The following is a 13,788-nucleotide window of genomic DNA, read 5'->3' as shown; positions in this document are numbered from 1 at the left end:
CAAAGATCATAAAAAGATTAGTATAATAACTTTTTAAAAAAGTATTTTGATACTTGCATTCACATTAAGATTTTGAGTTACTTATTAATAAACTGTGGTGTTTTTTCCCCCTTAGAACTGATATGAAGGAAATTTTGAGATCTAAGCAACCGGGGAAGGATTTAAAAATGAGTAAAAAAGGATCTCTGCTTTCTTGAGGCCTAATATCTAGTGAAACAAAGTGATGCAAATGGTTTGGGGTGTCAAAAAGGCTTCATAGGGGCACCTGGGTGGCTCAGTCGGTTAAGAATCCAACTTTGGCTCAGGTCATGATCTCACAGTTTGTGAGTTCAAGCCCCTGTGCTGATGCTCAGATACACAGATTCTGTGTTGTCTCCCTCTCTCTCTTTCCCTCCCCACCCCCTCCCTCAAAAGTAAATAAACATTTTTTTAAAAGGCTTAATAGAATACACAAGAAATAGAAGAGCAAATAGCTTGCTGTTAAAGTAGGAGAAAACCATTCTTCCTAGAGGCTTAGAACAGATTTCAAAGAGAAGAGCCACATTTTCCCACAAAATTATCAACTGGTTTATTTCGATATATACACCATTGCAAGTTGTTAGCAGTGTACCCCAGGACACTCTTCATCAGACCTATGATATTTTAATATACCAGAATAATTTAAGAAAACCAACTATGACAGGATCACAGAATATTGTTAATTTTATGGATGCCATAATCTCTAAATGAATCCCATGAGAATAGGGAAGTGGATGGAATCAGCCCAAGATTATTTTTATATAAACTCCTCTCACTGTAGTACTTCACATACTCACCTTGATCTCAGCCTATTCTGCTCTTTATGGCAATAAAGACCATCATGATGGGGAAACAATGTATAAAATAAAGGCTATTAGATAAATCTCAATGTTTCAGTGTAAGACACTGTGGAAAATCAAAGTTAACTCTGGATCAAAAAGGCTTTTTAGTGACTCTGAATTCATACCACGTGGTTCATTGTCAAGCTCATCTAACCATTTCACTGTAGAAGGTAATAGGCATTTTTAGGCATTTAATAAGAGCATGGTAAATATCAACTTCATCTTCACTAAATATTTCCAGTATCCATAATAGGCCAAGAACATTGTAACTATGAAGAAAACCTAACCCTTTGGCCAAGAAGCTTAGAATTGACCCTAAGAGGCTCAGCATGGAGAGATCAAGTCTGCCTGTCTTTATATTCCCAGGAAAATTCAGGGCGGATACTTTATCTTCCATTTTAACTGTTCTGTAAAATAAGTTGGTCCTTACTGCTGACAGTGCCTGCTACACTAACAGACCTGTTCTGGCCAGGAAGAAGAATACTGCCAAGGAGGGAGAGTGGGAGAAACTGAGTCCAGAGAAGATCAGCCTAATAAAGATGTATTTGGGTCCTGAACAAAGTTACAGTTACCCTGAGGTCTAGCGCTTTTTTATCTTTAAAAAGGTTTCCTATTGTTTTTCACCTTTTTCTGTGTTCTTGCAGTAATACTCCGTTTATTGTGAGCTCGTTCTTGCTGATGAACAGCTTTACACTTAAGCATTGTAAAATAAGTGACTTGCTCTGGTAACCACTCTTACTTTCCTTACAAAATAAGCATCAAAACTGTTCATTTTACTTGTCTTTTGTGACGTGACTTTTCTCTTCCCAATTCCGGCATGTGCTAGATTCTAAAGAGGGAGATCAGGGCAACTGACATTGTCTTGTCTGGGAGACTGAAGACTTCTAAGGCTTGCATTACTCAGAGGAGAGGTATCTATTGGCTGGTTGCTTCTAGGTCATTTTCAAATGGAAATAAGAAATATTCCTTACAAGTCATTGCAAAAGATTCTTCTCCACAAGGTTACCACTCTCAGTATTTAAATACGCCTCCCAAAGCACATCTGTCTGGCTTTCCTCACAGGCCCTATCCCTTTAGTGCTAATGAGAACCTCATGGTTTCCAGTCTGAAAGCAGGATTTGGAATCATTTCTCCCTTGTCAATGTAAAGCATGTCATTCTGGGCCCTATGCAGTATTATTTGTTTTTCTTACTGCTGAATCTTGCCTTTAGGTGGTTTTGTGTCATCCAGAAAGTTTCGTATCTTAGCATCATATTGATTCTTAATTCCCTGGTCTCAGAATCCAGTGAGATATATTGGATTTACTAAGAAACTGAGCCTCTTTTCATATCCTGGTGAGATCTGCAAGGGATGGAGGTGAGATTTAAGAGAATAAAAGTCCTTTTGGGAAGGCCTATCTTTTCCTTGGTCTTACAAATGATTCTTAGTAAGTGATTAAATCTGGTCTGGACAGTCCACAAACACAAGAGTAGATTTATAGCCTCTAAAACAATACCTTCAAAGAGCTCCTCCCAGAAAGCATGGCCCAGAGGCATCCTTTCGATTGATCTAAGTCTCTTAGGAATTGTTCCAGAAGCAAACAAAGACTTACTATGCTTTTTTACTAAGAGACTTTGACATTTTATGGTTTCTGTGAAAATACTGAGCTGGAGTAAATAGTCAAGAATTCTGTAGCCTTTCCTTGTATGAACTGTAGGCCTGCTTTGTCCCACAGCAAAATCAGCTACTTTACTCCTATGACCTTACACAGAGCATTGTCTATCCAGCGTACTGTGTCAACAGGTATTACTACACGCACTCCTGATCTGGAGTGAAAAACAAGGGAAATTATATACGCCTACATTCTGGGAGGTGATAACTTAACTACAGGGAAAAATTAAACCAATATTCTACTCTTCACCAAATATCAAGAAAGGTAAGAAAGAAAACTGTCATTTGTGGCAATCTTTTAAACCTTTGATATTTTAGCACTTAGCATAAAATAATTTTTACTATTTCCATGCAAAATTTTGAACTTTTCTGCAGAAAGAGGTACTGTTTGTTTTGTTTTTAACATTTTTAAATGTTTATTTATTTTTGAGAGAGAGACAGACAGAATGTGAGTGGGGGATCAGCAGAGAGAGAGGGAGACACAGAATCCAAAGCAGGGTTCAGGCTCTGAACTGTCAGCACAGAGCCCAACATGGGGCTTGAACTCATAAGCCGTGAGATGGTGACCTGAGCTGAAGTCCAATGCTTCACTGATTGAGCCACCCAGTCACCCCTCAGAGGTGCTAATTTTGAACTGTTCTGGGTTTTTCAGAAAATTCTCATCACTGAAGAAGATTCCTTATGCATCACTACTTCCTACAGTATAGTTTTCTGCTTCACCCTCTAGAAAGTGATCTCTATTAGAATAAGAAGTATTTTATTTATTTGATATTATCGATAGCACCTAATGGAGTATGTGCCAGGCAAACAGCAGGTTCAATCAATTCTGGTTGAATGAAAATCCTTGTTTAACTTTTGATTTCATTTTGCAGCACTGAATAAAAGTAACCTCATTTCTTTCTATGCAAATGAAGAGTCTAATTCAGTACTCTGTCTAACCAGTCACTTGTCTAACCAAAGGTTGAACTCATGGTGACAGGTTCCTCTTTACTGCTACTATCTGTGGTTTCCACCTCAATTTGTGGTTTTCTGGAAGGCAGGGACCATGTCTAAGGCAACTTTGTGTTCCCAGCATTGCAAATGTCCCTGGAATGATTGTTGAATGAAGGAGTAGAATGATTCAATAAGATAAAACCAACATTCTTACACAGGGATTAAACTCCTAATTTACCCATTACCCCAAAACTCTAAATATTAGGCAGATACAGTAATTGAAATGACAGTGATAGTCTGTTAATTTGTATCTCATACAAAATAGGTGCTATCACAAATCTCTATTGTCCATCTTACAACCGACTGTCCTTCACCTAAACTAATCTTTGAAGGGTTTCAATATTAAAATACACTTTGTACTAGTGTCAACTAGCCTCAGCAGTGTGAGAAGTAGATGGAGCAAGCAAAGAGAAAGGCAGAAAAAACACTGCCAGTGGCTGCATTTTTTTTTCTAGTTGCTGTTTACCTTTATTGTTATGTCATAAGAAAGATCCTTCTTTTGAGAATAATAAAAGCTATTATATATTAAGTAATTGCACAATGCCTGCTGAAATGCTCAGTATTTCACATGGCTACCCTTGTGTAATTCCCAGCTCAAACTTATGAGATAAGTCTTCTTATAATCACTATATTAAAAAGAAATGAAACAGAAGCTTTGAGTATTTAAGTACCTTGCGCACAGCAAAAAGCAGGTTGGAATTGGAATGCTTTCCATTTTCTGACATTATAGTGAAAGCCCCTAAGTACTATGTGATACTGCCTACCTTTAAATCTTGTTGCTGGGAGAGCTAAAGTTTGTACTATGTGACCCTAACAACTATAGGTAGGACCAGTGCCTGGAAACCAGAGAGGGAAGATTTCTACTTCAAAGAAAGAAAGATATTTCCAAAGACGAGAACTATCCAGGCTCAGTTTCTTTGTAGAACCATGTCTGATGCTCTGTACATACTCAAAAGATTGATGGCATGGGGGAAGACTGCCTCCAGACACAGTGAGATGAGTCCCTATAAGTCTTTCAACTGAAGCTGAATAAAAATTTTTGGAAGATATTGGAGATGTAGGCCTTATTCCATAAGATTAGATAAAGTGATCTCTGCTTTCCAAAGGTGGGATTAAATGATAATCTAGACATTAAAAAATTTTTAACTTATTCATTTTTTATTAAAAATTTTTCTTTAATGTTTGTTTTAGGGAGACAGAGAGACAGAGTGCGAGTGAGGGAGGGGTAGAGAGAGAGAGAGGGAGACACAGAATCCAGAGCAGGTTCCAGGCTCCAAGCTATCAGCACGGAGCCCTACATGCAACTCAAACCCACAAGCTGTGAGATAATGATCTGAGCCGAAGTTGGAGGCTTAACCAACTGAGCCACCCAGGCGCCCCATCATTTATTCATTTTTGAGAGACACAGAGATACAAAGTGTGAGCAGGGGAGGGGCAGAGAGAAAGAGGGAGACACAGAATCCAAAGCAGGCTCCAGGCTTGCTGTCAGCACAGAGAGCCTGACGTAGGGCTCAAACTCATGAACCATGAGATCACGACCTGCACTGAAGTAAGATGCTTAACCAATTGAGCCACCCAGGTGACCCTAGGTATTTTAGAAAAGAAATGAGAGCGGACAAAAAAAAAGTTAAAGCAAGGCAGGCAGAGGGAGGAAGAGAAAGAGGCAGTGGGACCGGGGCTGGTGGAGTGGGCTAAGACAGTAGAGAACTACAAAATCTAACATTCAATTATTTCTAGTAGCTTGTATTAAACAGTCTAACTTTTTATAGATTTGCTCAACTTGTTTGGTGGGGTCATCCTACCTTGAAGGGAGGTACCAGGGGATATATCCCCAGTCTGTAGAAGAAGTTGAAGCACTGACAGAATGACCAAGCTTCCCATGATCCCCCCAAATGGGTCATCATTAGTTTCTCCACAAACCCCCCTCTCCCTATTGCCACATGTAATGCAATGAAAACCAGCACACAGCCTTCTAACCTCCCAGGGCCAGATTGCCCCATTTTCATGTAAAAGAGTGTTCTCCTGGTAGAATTCTCTGGAAGTTTCAGAGTTTAGAAACCAAGTCAACTGTCAGCAAAGTTTCTCAAATAGGGTTGAGGTTATAGTCAATAAGCCAACCATTTGAACAACTGAGAATCAGCGCTCACTTGGCTATTCTTTTGCCATAATGTATAACAAATACCTGCTTATGTGCTAATCAAAGGTGACATTTAGTAGGAGCTTTGGGATCTTCTTCCAACAGAAGAGGATCTAGACTATTTCAGTGAAATGAATTAAGCTGGCTAATTTGACAAAGACTATAAAATACTATATTTTTCCTTGTTTTACCAATTTATTGGCTGCTTTTCTTGTTTTGATTTGATTAAGCTGCTTATACAAGGGAAAAATCTCTGATTTAGATTGTTAGAGTTACCCTTCCCTCTAACTTGGCCTAACTCCAAGGAATTCCCAGCTTATTAGCATATGATACCACTTCCCCTTAACTGTTCTCTTTGTTGTTGACTGTGGATGTCTTGATCATGATTGATTTCTTTAGGGCTATGAGTTGACTGAAATTCTGATTGTTGAGTGATACAGGAAGGGAGGACTTGTCCGTTGACTAGTGCTATGCCTGACGTGGATATGCATCTTTCCCTACCCCAGGGAGCTTAGTTCTCCACAAGACAATTATAAATATCAAATGAGCTCAGAGCCAAAGTTCAGAAAATAATGAAGAATCTAGTGCTTAGTTAAGAATATGCAGTGGTGTTGAAATAATAAAACTTTAGAATAGTGAAAGCTGACATTTAAAACTGAACTTCTACCAACAGTTACTGAGACACTATCATTTGCAAGATGCTCTAGTAGATGCTGTGATGTGACACAGGTCCATCCACCCTTAGCATGAGGCACTCAGTGCCTAGCTTCTGTGAATTTAGGTGTGTGATAATTCACAGCTGACTTCTCTGGGAATTGCCTCAGTTGAAGAAAGCTTTCCTGTCCAAGCCTGTAGCCTTCCAATGAGCCAGCCCATATCCAATGAATGGACAAGGGTACAAAGGCCTGCTCCATTTGCTTCCAAGTGAGAGAATTCTCAAGAATCTGCTCATTTCCAGGGCTCCCTGTTGGAGGATTGAGGTCTCCATGACAATCATTTCTCACAGCTCATTTTTTCTCTCTGTCCAGTCTTGTTTTTCTACTCCTTTAGAGGTCTGGATGCCAAGACCACTGCCCAATAATCTTCTGCTTATAAATCTCCATCTAGGAGTTGTTTCTCAAGGAACTTGATCTGAGAAGAAGAGTCCTCTTGGTACTGGATGGTGATGCTTGGTTCAGGTTACAAGGATGGATATTTACTGTACCCTCTGCTTACTTAATGAGGTGAAGGAGATAAAATGATGAGCAGCTAACTATACTATAAAAAAGAAGACCATCCCTCCCCCTGTGAAGCAGATTTTGTTGTCCTTTGCTTTCATTCCATGGTGCTCCATGCAAACTTCTACTTTGATTGTAACATATTACACTATATAACTTTGTTGTTGTTGTGAATCTCTTGAGAAAGGTTTTGAGCATTAGGGGACAACATTCCATCCTGTTTACCTTTATAACCCTGGCATGCTGCCTGACATATGGCAAGTGTTAAGCAATTTGTGTTGACTTGAGAAGTAAATTAATGAACAAAAATAAGTACTGAAATTTGGAAGTTTGCTGCAAAAAAAAAAAGTATGGCTATAGAATGATAAAAATTTGGAAAAGAGGTAGAATTTGAGGAATTTGAGTTTGGCGTTGAATAAAGTTAGTAGACTTGGGGCATGTGAGTATTTCAAACACAGAACACAACATTGATTGTCCAGTGGAAGCGATTAATTCATGTATTTGTAGTCATAATGAGCACCTATTCAAACCAATCTAAGAAACAAGAGACCTTTACTGACATGCAACAGTCTATTACTTAAAACCACCAGGCTCAGGGTGCCTGGGTGGCTCAGTCAGTTAAGTGTCTGACTCTTGATCTCAGCTCGGGTGCTGGTCTCACAGTTCCTGAGTTCGAGCCCCACATTAGGCTATGCTGACAGTGTGGAGCCTCCTTGGGATTCTCTCTGTCTCCTTCTGTCTCTGCCCCTCCCTGACTCACGCTGTCTCTGTCTATAAATAAATAAATACAAATATCATTTAAAAAAAAAAACCCACTAGCCTCGATTGTACCACATGAGGGCTTGGAACCAAAAACTCTAATATCAGAGACCACAGTTATTCTGATTCTCCAGAAAGCAAGCTCCCATCTCTATTTGTCTGCTTATTCTTTTGTTTCTGTGCAAGCCTTTATCTTTATCTTCAGGCCACTTTGACCTCTCCAGTCAAGAACTGAAAAGAGACTACATGAAGTTGTGAGGACAAGAAGAGAGATAATTGCCCCAGCAGTGGCCAAATATCAACTCACAGTTTAACCTTTGAGGGCACCAAGGGGTCATAGGAGACACTTCAGAAATGGAGCAGGAGCAGCCTATGGATGGGGCAGAAGGGCGGATATGACAGATCAGCAACTCCAGGAGGTGTTTGTTAAGGGCGAAAACCTCATAGTGGATTAGGAGAATTTCCATCCTAACTAGTGGAAATTGTTACCAAATTCAACAGTTTTGTCAAATTTTATAACCCAGGGTGTGTGTGTGTGTGTGTGTGTGTGTGTGTGTGCATGTGTGTGTGTAACAAGATGGATTAAATGATTAAATTTTGGCAGCAGGCTTTTGTTCAAGATGATATGTAAATTAAACTGACATCACAACCATGCTGAGTTCCTCAAGTGCACTCAGTGCCAGGGAAGAGAAATGGTATTAAATAGAGAACCTCGCTTTGTGAAATTACCTTGTCTGGGCTTCAGACTTACCATACATAATCCTCAAAGTGGACAGATCTCCAAACAAGCAGCGCCTGCAGAAGCTTTGTAAGTGCCAAAGCCCAGTGATAAAATAGTGACTAAAATACCATTCTTGTCTTCAGAAACTGGCAGAGTAACACATGTCAGTGACAAGAGGTGTGGGGGGCAGTGACACATGAAACAGTTTAATGTCTAAGTGCAGTGATGGAGGAAAGAGCAAAGTGTTCTGGGGGCATGTCCCCTTGGAGGGGACAAAACACCTCAACATAGGAAGCGCTACTTCATTTGGGTTGTCAGCACTGAGTGGCACCGGTCAGGTGGAGATGGGAAAGGAAATGCCAGAAAAAGGAGCAGCATGTGCAAAGCCAGATGATCATGCAACATCATAACATGTTCGAATAAGCGTGAAAAAAATTCAGTAGCAAAAACACAATGGGTTTGTTTTGTAAACAGGTTAGGGTCAGAAGTGGGTAGAAGAATGAGACAAGAAAAAGAATTCTGAGCAAAATTTGGAGGGAGTAAAGTGTTTCCATATTTTACCAAGGCATTCTGGATGAAGATTTTTTAGGCCACTGGAAGCCAGGAAAAGTGAGACAAGAGGTAAGAGGCAAGAGACAAGGGAGGAGCAGAGAGAGATTTGCAGTGTGAAAATTTTTTTTTAATTTTTATTTTTCAGAGTTTATTTATTTTTGAGACAGAGAGAGACAGAGCATGAGTGGGGGAGGGGCAGAGAGAGGGAGACACAGAATCTGAAACAGGCTCCAGGCTCTGAGCTGTCAGCACAGAACCCGATGTGGGGCTCAAACCCACAAACCGCGAGGTCATGACCTGAGCCGAAGTCAGACACTTAACTGACTGAGCCACCCAGGTGCCCCTTCAGTGTGAAAATTCTTTAAAAGAGGGCTGGAAGTGGAAGACATTTGGAAAAGTCTGTTTCTTTGCATAAAGTGACAGGAAAACATATCTTTTTGTTATGAGAATCTCTTGACTGCAAATGGAAAAGGTGGTTCCTTGCTCAATGATCTATATCAAAGGAAATTTACGTGTTGAAAAGTTTATCTACAGAGGACCAAATAGCCTGTCACATCTTCTCAGTCTCCTCTCTTCCAGGTGCTCAGAATAAAAATAAAAACAAAAATAAAAACTTAGCCCAATGTCTTACATGCATAATTCGCCCCTAACTCCATTCTTGTCAGAAAGGAACAGGTCCAGGTAGGCCACCAAGGGCCAACATGGCGGTTGTGACGAAGGGCATGGAGCCAGAGCCATGCAACCTGGGTTCAACTCCTGGTTCTGCTTTTTTTTTTTTTTTTTTATGTTTTTTATTTATTTCTAGGAGAGAGAGAAAGAGACAGCGTGAGCAGGGGAGGGTCAGAGAGAGAGGAAGTCACAGACTGAAACAGGCTCCAGGCTCCGAGCTGGCAGTCAGCACAGAGCCCGACGCGGGGCTCGAACCGCAAGATCATGACCTAAGCGAAAGTTGGACGCTCAACCGACTAAGCCACCCAGGCACCCCATGGTTCTGCCCCTTTTATCCTGTGCTCTGGGCAATGTTCTCAACCTCCCTGTGCCTCAGCTCCCTGTTTATACAGTAGGAATCAGAAAAATATGGCCTTTATAGGATTTTTGGGAACATTAAATGAGTTAATATGTGTGAAGGATTCAGAACACAGCCGGGCATATACTACTGGCTAAGTTTTTGTTAGTACTATAATGTGAACTTAAAAATGCTCTTATATCCTGCCTCCCTGGCACCCTCTCTTGACGTAGTTATAGTTCTTTTGTTTCTCCCTAATTCCTCTGTCTCTTTCAAACAAACTCTCTTTTGGGGAAGGAATAGTCCAGATAAAAGCCTCCTGACTCACTTAAGAAGGTCATTCCTGAGGCACATGGGTGACTCAGTTGGTTAAGTGTCTGACTCTTGGTTTCGGCTCAGGTCATGATCTCAACAGTTCGTGGGTTCGAGCCCCACGTCAGGCTCTGTACTGACAGTGTGAAGATTCCTTGGGATTTTCTCTTTCTTCTTCTCTCTCTGCCCCTCCCCTGCTCTCTCTCTCTCTCTCCTTCAAAATAAATAAGCATTAAAAAAGAAAAAAGAAAAAAAGAATTCCCCTTCCTTCTGGGGACACAGAAAACTCCCAGGGCTTGGCAGTCAGTGGTTCAGGTTTCACTACTCAATCCTTCACCCCTGCACCCCTCAGGCTGCGGCCCTGCCCAGAGCAACAAAAGGTTTAGGGTCAAACATTTGAAAACGTGAACTGTAATCACTAACTTTGGCACTTCCTTCTATATGGTCTGACGCCCTTAATTAAATGTTACCCATATGTTTGTATTGCCGTTCCAAAGAATGTCAGATTCTTCCTGGGTGAAGACTCTTTTCTACTCCTCTATATGCCTTAATACCTGGCACACTGTTAGCCTAAAGCGGGTGATGACACCCAGTAGTAAAGCTTCCGAATGGAGAGTTGCTAGCTGGTTGCTTTATACATATACTGTATTTATATTTTCTGCTGCAATGCCTGTTTCAACGTTTCAAAGACCCCCCATTCCCCATGTCCTTTAACCAAAAACTTAAACTTCTACAGATTTTCCATCACCTACACAATCAGATTCTATTGCACTAACCGGTTTAATATAGCAACAACATAACAGCTAATATTTATTGATTGCTGCCTAGGTGCTGAGCGCTGTTTTAAGAAATTTACTTTAACTGTCTTACTTACTACTACAACAATCTTGTGAGCTAGGCAATGTCATTATCCTCATTTTATGGATAGGGAAACTGTGAGTTTTGGAGGAATATATTCAGCTATAGTTACCCACCCTAACAAAGGCTAGAGCTGGAACTTGAACTCCCTCAAGTCACAAAGACTGACTCCAATTTTACTTTTTAAAAAATGTTTGTTTATTTTTGAAGAGGGGAGGGACAGAGAGAGAGGGAGATGGAGGATCCAAAGTAGGCTCTGCACTGACAGCAGAGAGCCTGATGTGGGGCTTGAACTCAGGAACTGTGAGATCATGACCTGAGCCAAAGTTGGATGCTTAACTGACTGAGACACCCACGTGCCCCACTGACTCCAGTTTTTCACACTAAACTACGATCCTGGGGCGTCCATATTGAAATGACTCTATTTTTGAAATGTACCATTATCATTCCGCTCTCCCTACTTTCCCTCTTGTTTTCCTGACCATAAAAATCAGGAATATCTCTCTGGTTCTCTTTTGACATCTACTATCAAAGAGACTGATTTTCATATTTCACTCATATAGGTTTTCACATGATCTTAAACCTTCTGAACTATATTGTGCCTAATTAAATACTCTCATACATTGCTTCTATATGTTCTACTAATAGGTGCTTTTGGTAGGCTTATCTCTCTGGAAATATAACCTTTCTTCCTCCCGTCTACAGCACTGACCTCAGTGCCGAACCCACTTTCAACACACAGTGCAAAGTTAAGAAGTAGTGGATTCCCAGAGTGTAATTTTAAGAATTCTAGATCCTGCATGCCTTTATCAAATAGCAACCTGGTGCTATGTTTACACCCATTACACACTAAAATTACTTTAGCGTCGATATGCGCAAGTCTCCCTGGTGGCACCTATAGGCACAAAAGTGGACTGCCAGAATTGAGGGACGCAGACACAAATGATGAGTGTAATTTGGTGTAATTAAACATCATCTGTAACAGAGTGACACAAATTTACATAAGAGTGAATAGAAAAGGAAAATCAGTAATGTTTAGAGAGTCTCTATCTTTTTCAATATCCATTCTGACGTGAAGGGTAGGCAGGCTGGAGGTGACGTAGCAAAGAACAAGGAGTCCCAGTGAGCAAGGTACACACACCATCCCTAGAATCAGTTTCCCAAAGTTATTTACAAGCCTTGTCTCAAGTGTTTACTTTCTCTCTCAGCTCCAGTGGTAAAGGTCTGAATTTCATAACTGCAATACCACTGCATCCAGGGTGTCTGTCAGAATTCCCTTTGGTAGCAGTTAACATTTATTTTATGAGCCTTTCTTCTATTGGGGGAAGTTTTGGCTGGAATAAGCTACAGAAGTGAGTGGGGCAAAAATAAATGGATTCAGAGTTGAACAAAAAATTAAACTCTACGAAATTGTAAGGCAAACTAATTCCTGGTGAAGATGGTGCTCCAGAAGCTTCCATTACTTCCATATCTGCTGTTTTTGAATCTAGGCCCAAGTCCAAGACAGAAGGGGTCTCTGTTATCCCAACTCATGAGTTACTCCACGTGAAGTAACAAACACACAAAATAAAAATTCAGGGTCTGCTCTATAACAAGGTTGACATGTAGTTAATCAACTGTAATGTAGATTTTAGGAAAAAGTATATACAACAAGCTCAAAAATAACAAATGAACATACGTCAAGAATCAAACAAAAACCAGAATTGCAGAAGAAAAAACTTTAGAGATTCTCTCATAGGCAAATTTATAATGAAGAGGATTAGGTTAGAAAAAACACTAGTCTGGTAGGTTTTCAAACACAATTTCAGTTTAGCCCAGAGCCAAGTTCTTCCGCTTGCCTACTGTATACTCAGCTCTATCAGTTGACCTTATGCCACTTAAATGGAGTTCAAGAACATATCAGGGCATAGGTTTACCAAAGAAAAGTTAGAGGCTGATTTTAGTGGTTAGAAACCACTGGGGATTAGAACAAGAGTGTGAATGAGCAGGAAATTTAGAAAATGGCCTGTGGGCTTTGTCACTTCACATCATGTCTTGATTTGATCTCTTTCTGTGGGTTATCCATTTTCAGGTCCCCTTCCCTCCAAGCATTATTCTGCTCCTTTGTGCTCTCAAACCATTTCTGCTTACATCTTATACTACATAATTGAGACCACAGAGAAACCAAGTCGGGATGATGTGAAACTCATTAGTAAAAAATTTGTACATGACATGAGTCAAAAAAAAAAAAAAAAAAGCACTAAGACAAGGATTCAACCCTCAAACTCACTGAATCACATCCTCCGAGGGTGAGTGTTGCTTTCTGGGGAATATATTTTGCTTATTATGATATGCACTGCCAATTCCTTTTATGCCATTAGAAGTGGCCTGTGCCCCAAGAATGTAAGACATCTTTCAGTTGAAAGAGTTATTCTCATTTGTGCCTCTATGTCTTAATTTATGATACTTTACTCTACCCATCTTGACTACTCTTTCCGGGATTCATATTCCATGACTTTGCAAAAGCTCATGTCACTGGAGTGTTGCTTTCTCTGAAAAGTGACTTCCACCCCAATCTTGTCAGTCTTTCCCTCTCCTGACCTTCCAAAGCACAAGATTTCCTTTGGAGGGATTTGCCTTTCTGTGCCATAGACACATCACGCTCTAGTGTATAACACAAGAGCCTCTCCAGGAACCAACGTAAGATGTTTTTTAAGTTCATACAATAACATACATAGGATTAT

Source organism: Hyaena hyaena, unplaced genomic scaffold (assembly GCF_003009895.1).
Source record: "Hyaena hyaena isolate Hyena2069 unplaced genomic scaffold, ASM300989v1 scaffold_62, whole genome shotgun sequence".
Taxonomy (NCBI): Eukaryota; Metazoa; Chordata; class Mammalia; order Carnivora; family Hyaenidae; genus Hyaena; species Hyaena hyaena.
The sequence above is the reverse complement of the archived record's forward strand: the minus strand, read 5'-3'. Positions refer to the sequence as shown.